The 7776-nt window shown below is 40.5% G+C and overlaps 1 non-coding gene across 1 annotated transcript; it reads right to left on the minus strand.

Annotated features, from left to right (window-relative positions):
• Positions 1-703: 703 nt before the first annotated feature.
• LOC112760043 (small nucleolar RNA R71) lies at positions 704-807 on the minus strand. Its single transcript, XR_003180501.1, has one exon. It is a non-coding gene; the product is annotated as a small nucleolar RNA R71 (small nucleolar RNA).
• Positions 808-7776: the final 6969 nt, after the last annotated feature.

The raw sequence follows: 7776 nt of genomic DNA on the forward strand, positions 1-7776 counted from the left end.
TTCAAGCAACTAACTCACTGACTCACTAACTGTTTGAATTAATTCCTCAATTGCTCTAACCATACTCTTCCATTAACCAAGAGTATTTCACTTGTTTGTGCCTGTGCTGTGTTCTTGTATGACAGGTAGGAGAGGAGAGACATCAACTCCTCCATATACCGAACCAGAGAGGACCCTTCATAGACTGAGAAGGGAAGCAAGAGGGAAGAGAGTAGTGGGAGAAGAGGAATCTGAAGGAGAATCTGAGGACAATTTTGAGGAAGCTTTAAATCTCAACATGGATAGAGAAGTTCACAACCATGAGAGAGCTGATGGAAACAATGCCATTCCTGAGAGGAGGGTTCTTAGTTCATACATAAACCCAACCTCTGGGAATTGTGGTAGCAGCATCCAGAAACCACCCATTCAGGCCAACAATTTTGAACTCAAACCACAGCTAATATCACTTGTGGAGAATCATTGTTCATTTGGTGGAAGTGCTAATGAAGACCCAAACCAACATCTCACAAAATTCCTGAGAATTTGTGACACTGTGAAGTCCAATGGAGTCCAGGAAGATGCATATAAACTGCTTTTGTTCCCATTTTCACTTAGGGACAAGGCAGCTAAGTGGCTGGAATCATTCCCAAGGGGGAGTCTAACAATATGGGATGAGGTGGAAAGCAAGTTTCTGGCACGTTTCTACCCCCCACAAAAGGTCAATAGGCTTCGATCTGAGGTTCAGACTTTTAGACAACAAGATGGTGAAACTCTCTACGAGGCATGGGAGAGATTCAAGGACTTGACAAGGAAATGCCCACCAGACATGTTCCATGATTGGGTGCAATTGCATATTTTCTATGATGGACTCTCTTATGAATCAAGGAAGGCTGTAGACCATTCATCAGGAGGTTCATTGAACAGGAAAAAGACTGTGGAAGAGGCCATTGAAGTGATTGAGACAGTGGCTGAGAATGAGTACTACTATGCATCAGAAAGGCACAACACTAAGGGAGTCATGGAGCTGAACCATGTTGATACAATTCTAGCCCAAAACAAGGTGTTTGCCAAGCAACTAGCAGAGCTTACCAGGCAATTAGAAACAAAGCAAGTGGCTGCAATACACACACAAGATCAAGAGGAAGTAAGCATTGAAGGAGGTGATTGGGAAGAGGCCAACTATGTGGGAAACCAACAAAGGCAATCATATGATCCACACTCCAACACTTACAACCCAGGATGGAAAAATCACCCAAACTTTGCGTGGGGGAACCAACAAACCCAACCACAAAACCACAAACCTTACAACCACAACCAACATAACAATTCCACATACCAAAACTCCAACCAAAGATCATACCAAGCCACACAAAACACTTACCCCCAACCATCATATCATGGCCAAAATAATCAACCTACCCAACTTAATCCGAACCAACAATTTCAAGATCAATTAAACCGAATAGAAGGAATGATGGCAACCATGAGTCAAGACATAACCGAATTGAAAAGCTTCAGGGATGATGTGAGAGCTACCTTAAGAAACCATGGTGAAAAACTCAAGAGGATGGAGTCTCAAGTAGGAGAGCTATCTCAACAGGCCGTCAAATCAACTGCAGTGTTCCCTAGTGACACAGAAAAGAATCCTAAAGGGGAACAAAAGAGAGTGAGATGAGAAGAATGCAAGGCCATCACCATATTGAAGGAAGTTTCAGAAGAAGAAGGAATCAGGCCCTCAGAGCAGGAGCCAGAAATCTTGAAGGAAGGTGTGGAAGAAGTTAAGCAGGAAAGTGGAACTGAGCAAGCCAAGGAACTGCAAAAAGGCATGCTGGAAATATACCAACCAAAAGCACCATTTCCTCAGAGGTTAGGAGGAGGTGAAAAAGGGAAAACCTATTCAAGGTTTTTAGAGACATTTAACTCTCTCCATGTCAATATTCCCTTTCTTGAGATTCTCCATCAAATGCCTACACACATCAAGTATTTAAAGGAATTGTTAAGCAAGAAAAGAGTTTTGAAGGGAGGACAAACGGTAACAATGAACAAAGAATGCAGTGCTCTCATCAAGAAGGACACACTCTCTAAGAAAACGGACCCAGGAAGTTTTCATATCCCTTGCATCATAGGGGAAACAAAAATTGACAGAGGATTCTGTGATCTAGGAGTTAGCATAAATGTGATGCCTCTAACTCTTATGAAGAGGCTACAACTGAATGAGGTGAGATCCACTGATGTAATCATACAACTGGCTGACAAAACTCAGAAGCAAGCTGAAGGGGTAGTTGAAAATGTGCTGGTGAAAGTGGGGGATTATTACTTCCCCACAGACTTTGTCATTGTGTACATGGAGGAAAGCTACTTACACCCTATCATTCTGGGCAGACCATTTCTAGCCACTACTAGAGCGCTCATAGATGTAGAACAAGGAGAGTTAATTCTGAGAATACATGATGAACAGCTCATTTTCAAAGTTTTCAAACCTGCATCTGAGCCTGAACCAGAACCTGAAAAGCCTGAGGATGATAGTAGCCATCTGTGTTTGGAGGAAAGTAATCCAGCAGCTGAAACTCTAAAACAGTCCTTGGAAGGCAAACAAGAGTTGCAAGAGTTAAAGCCACAAGAATCAGTGGAAACAGATCAGAAGGATCCTCCTGACATAAGGGTCAATGAAGAAATCCTCAAGAGAAAGGGAAGAGTGATAGGGAGATTGCCAAGAGGGTGGAGAAACAAGAAAATTCCCACTGAAGGTTTTTCTCCGGGAGATAACGTGATATCAAGTCATTATCTGCCAATCCCACCTGGCCTCAAAACCATTCCTTCCCAGCTCCCTCAAGTGTTCACAATCAGGAAAGTTCTTTCTATGGAACATTTAGAGGTCATGAATGAATCAAGTGGGGACGTTTTCATAGTGAGAGGAGAAGACGTCAAGCACTACAATCCACCCTAACAAGGGACAACCGTCAAGCTAGTGACGTTAAAGAAGCGCTTCATGGGAGGCAACCCATGTTTTAATATCCTTACTTTTTTTTTTTTTGTTTGTTGTGCATTTAATAAAGCATGGTTTCTTATGCATGAACTTGAATCCTCAGGACAACTGCTGAAAGAGTGCACTAAACATTGCATGTAAAATGCAATTTGCCTCTAAGTTTGGTGTGCCTGAAGGCACCCCAAATTTTATTCAAAATGCATTCAATTTTTAGTGCACAACCAAAGATTAAGTTTGGTGTTCCTCTTTGAACACGGTTCATGAAAAGCACGAAGTTCCTCTGGATTTCGAAATTCATGACAAGTATACCATTCGCATGTTTTAATGCTTTAGTTTCAATTACTTAGGGTAGTAATTTGTTTAGAATCAAAGAGCCAAGGTGACTATGATTTATTAGAATTAAGCACATTCATTAAGGACAACCAACATGGATTTCATGTCATCAGGAGACTTGACCAAACACTAAGTTTGGTGTCCAAATAATAAGTGTGCATACATGTAGAAGTCACGGCTATAAGCTCATAAAGACAATCATTGATTTACATGTGCAAGTACTATTCATAATTCACATGGACCGAAAAATGATAGCAAACTTGTTTGTTTGTGCAGGTACAAAAGAAAAGACAAAAATGGAGGAAAAAGACAAAGGGAGGTACGGTGCTTGGTCAAAAAGAAAATTCACAAGTCTTTGAAACTAACACATGGGAAAAGGAAGTTCTGCAAGAAAAGATAGCTACATGTACAACCTAATGCACCCAGAATACTTCCAAGAAAATGAAAAGCAATTCGTCCTTCTCCCTAATTCATATATTTACCATCAAGCCACCCTTCACAAATCACCCTAGCCGTCCATTTTGCACTTACGGGCACTATAAAGAACCACTTGGGGAACAAGTTCAACACCACCAAATCTCCTTCATGCACATTTCCTTCATCATAGCATAAACTATCTCTTGCCGAAAACAACCTCCCCACACTTCCAACAACACTTCTTGCTTCACCTTGTCAACTTTAGCTTGTCACTTACCAAAACTAAAGAACCAATGGCAGCTTCATCTAGCCACAAAAGAAGAAAAGACAAGCAGCCAATGGAGGAAAACAGGGAATTCGATGCATGGAGATACAGATCAGTTTTCCATGAGATTCAAGCCGAATGGATGAGACCTAAAACGGTACTAGCTGAGGTTCCCTTTGACCTTGAAAAGGATGAGTTCCCAGGTGTTTGGGAAAAGATCAAAAAGAGGAAGTGGGAGCTCCTGACTAAGCCAATCACTAAAATCAACATCAACCTGGTGAAAGAGTTTTATGCAAATGCAGTAAGGGAGGATCCAACCAAGAAACCCACATACAAAAGCTATGTGAGAGGGGTGGAAGTTGACTTCAGTCCAAAAGCAATCATGAAAACCCTTGGCCTGAAAAACATACATTTCAGCCAAGCAAGTTATGAAGAAAGGATGATAGGAGAACCTGACTATGCAACTATTGCTGAAGACCTTTGTGCCATCAGAGCTGAATGGGTGAGAAAAACAAGAGGGGCTCCAAGAGTCTTGAGAAGGGGAGACCTAACACCTGAAGCCAAAGGGTGGTATGCAATAGTTAGGAGATCCATCCTACCCACTGCAAACTCTTCAGAAATAGTCCCTAAAAGAGCCATCTTGCTACATTGCATTATGGTGGGAGGGGAGATCAAAGTTCATAAACTCATTGCTGAACAGATACAAGAGTTTAGTGTGAAAAGTGACCCTGAATCCTGGCTCCACTTCCCTAGCACTATCATTAGACTATGCATCGATGCCCAAGTACCACTTGAGGATGAAAGACCTAATTGGCTATATCCTGGATTGGCCATAACTGCGTACAGAATGACTCTTGGCCCAACTCCTCCAAGACATACAAGAAGAAGAAATGAAGAATGACAACAAGTGGAAGCCGAGCAAGAAGCAGAACAAGATAGACAGGAAGGAGAAGACAGAGAAGAAGAGCAAGAAGAGCAAGCAATTCCAGAAAGAAGACAACGAATTCCCAGAGACCCCATGGATATGAGCAGAATGCAGGAAATCATGGAAGGAATGTCTCAACAATACATGAGGTCTCAGGAGAGACAAGAGGACTTTCACCTAAAAATGATGGATATGCAAAGGAACTTTGAATCAAGATTCTTCGATCTGCAAAGGGAACAGAATTTACACTTACAGGAATCCTTCAGCCACATATGCCAACACCAAGATGCCAATGTCTTGGCAATCAAGGAAGCCACCACTTTACAGAATGCAAGATACTCAGTCCAAGCTGATTACAACATCAGTTCGCAAATCAAGCTTAACTACATAGGGGAACATCTACACAAGATGGACCCAGCATTCCCAGCTTTTGATGAGTATTTCAAAGGGAGGAAAGAAGGAGAAATAAACAAGGCAATGATCCTTGAAAAAGGAGTGGAAGAAACGATGAAAAAGGCTGGATTCTGGAAAAAGCTCATAAGAAAAGACAAAGGAAGCACAAGTGGTCAAAAAGAGGCAGGAAGCAAGAAGAAGCAGGATCCCAAGAATTAAGAAGAACCAAGCAATAAATAAGAGGTGGTCTCGTTCCTTAATAATCAAATGATCATTGGTGGATTGTCTTTATGAGCTTTCTTTCATCATAAGTCATTTAAGTGTTATGTGGAGTTTTTTTAGTATGAGTGTCTGTTTATTGCTTTGAATAAAGTGAATGCCTAGATGTTTGGATATAACTTCACCTTCTTAAACAAGTGCTTGCCATGCTTGTTCTGTTTCCAAAAATAAAAGAAAAGTTTGAACAAAAGTAACTTGGCTAAATTAGTGACAAATCAAGTAGAATTAAGTGGTGGTATGCATGCTTGATTGTTTAGTCAGATCACTGGAATTAGAGTGTAGAATTATCATTCTTTGTGTAGAAATTGAAAACTGTCTATGGATCTTGATGAATAAATGTCTTTGGCCATGAAAAAGAAAGAAAAAGAAGAAGAAAAAGCCACTGAAAAAGGGCATCCAAAAAGCAAAAAAATTGAGAAAATAAGCTAGGTACCAATGGTTTGAACTTCTGAGACAAATGCCTGTGGTGTTTATGTATTAAGGATATGCTTGGATGAATAGGTTCTGAGGAGTGTTTCAACACTTGGTAACTTGGGTTAACTAACCCGGGATTATCAACCAAAAGTCCATTATCAAGAGCAACCTAAATACAAAACATTTAGTCACACAAAGAGGTGCTGGGCACCAATGTCTCAAGAAGAAATGTGAACTAAAATGCCTAAAGTGGATATGTGTAGTGCACTGATAAGAAAAAGAAAATGCCAAAGGCTTGTGCAACACATGACACTAAGCAAACAAGGAGCAAAAGAAGCTCTAAGAAAAAGAAAAGAAAAACAAAGAAGAGAAAAGTGCCAAGGACATAAGAATAACAAGAGGCCATAGCAGTGTTTGATGGATGCGATGAAAAAGTGATAATCTTACCTGATAAGAATGAAAAAAGTGATGCTGCAACTTTCTGCATAAAACCCTTCTGAGGAACTTCAAATGCTTGCTAATATAGCCAATGTAATTGCTTTCTGTTTCATACTTTCTTCTTAAATAACTCAGGACTTGCTTAGGGACAAGCAAGTATTAAGTTTGGTGTTGTGATGCCAAGGCATCTTAGGCTAGTTTCACTAGTATTTTTCTGTTAGTTTTAGTGGTTTTATGCATTTTCTTGAGCTTAAAGTAACCAAGAATGGTTAAAAGAATAACAAAGCAATGAACCATCCAAACAATATGATTTTGATGCAAATTCCATGAGTTTTAGTTATATTACTTGAATGCTATGAATGGAAGATTTCTCATGAATTTTTGCAAGACTTTGATGCATTTGTTTGGATGATTTCAGGGAAGAAGAGGCTAAGCAAGGAAGCAACAAAATCAATAAAGGAAGCTTGAATATCACATGTGGAGTTTAAGTTCCAGTTTAAGCCTAAACTGGAGCTTAAACGCCAGAATCATGAAGGCTAAGAAATGCTGGAATTGAAGTTTAACCTCCAGTTTAACCTTAAACTGGAGGTTAAACGCCAGAATGATAATGCTACTCAGGAAGGAGTTCCACGTTTAACCTCCAGTTTAACCTTAAACTGGAGGTTAAACGCCAGAATGGGAAAAGCACCAGGGAGCCATTTCCACGTTTAAGCTCCAGTTTGACCTCAAACTGGAGCTTAAACGTGTTCGACCAAGTTTTCTCCTCCAGGGTTGCTCTCTCCATTTCCACGTTTAAGCTCCAGTTTGACCTCAAACTGGAGCTTAAACGTGTTCGACACCTCCAGGGCTACCCTTCTAAGCTTCCACGTTTAACCTCCAGTTTAACCTTAAACTGGAGGTTAAACGTGTTCGACCTCCAGGATGCCTCCTTCCATTTCCACGTTTAACCTCCAGTTTAACCTTAAACTGGAGGTTAAACGTGTTCGACCTCCAGGGCTGCCCTTCCTATATCCACGTTTAAGCTTCAGTTTAACCTTAAACTAAAGCTTAAACGTGTTCGACTACATGACTCTCCAGGGCTGCCTTCTTCCATTTCCACGTTTAAGCTTCAGTTTAACCTTAAACTGAAGCTTAAACGTGCTTCTACAAAAGGCCTCACTGGAAGTGTCTGGCGTTTAAGCTGCAGTTTAAGCTTAAACTGCAACTTAAACGCCACTCTTGGAAAAGGTTTCTGGACCAAAGATATTGTGGTTTAAGTTAGTATTTGAGCACAAACATTAACTTAAACTTATTCTGGTATGAAACCCAATTGAATATCATGGTTTATGGGATTGGGCCTGAAGGATT

Source organism: Arachis hypogaea, chromosome 16, assembly GCF_003086295.3.
Source record: "Arachis hypogaea cultivar Tifrunner chromosome 16, arahy.Tifrunner.gnm2.J5K5, whole genome shotgun sequence".
Taxonomy (NCBI): Eukaryota; Viridiplantae; Streptophyta; class Magnoliopsida; order Fabales; family Fabaceae; genus Arachis; species Arachis hypogaea.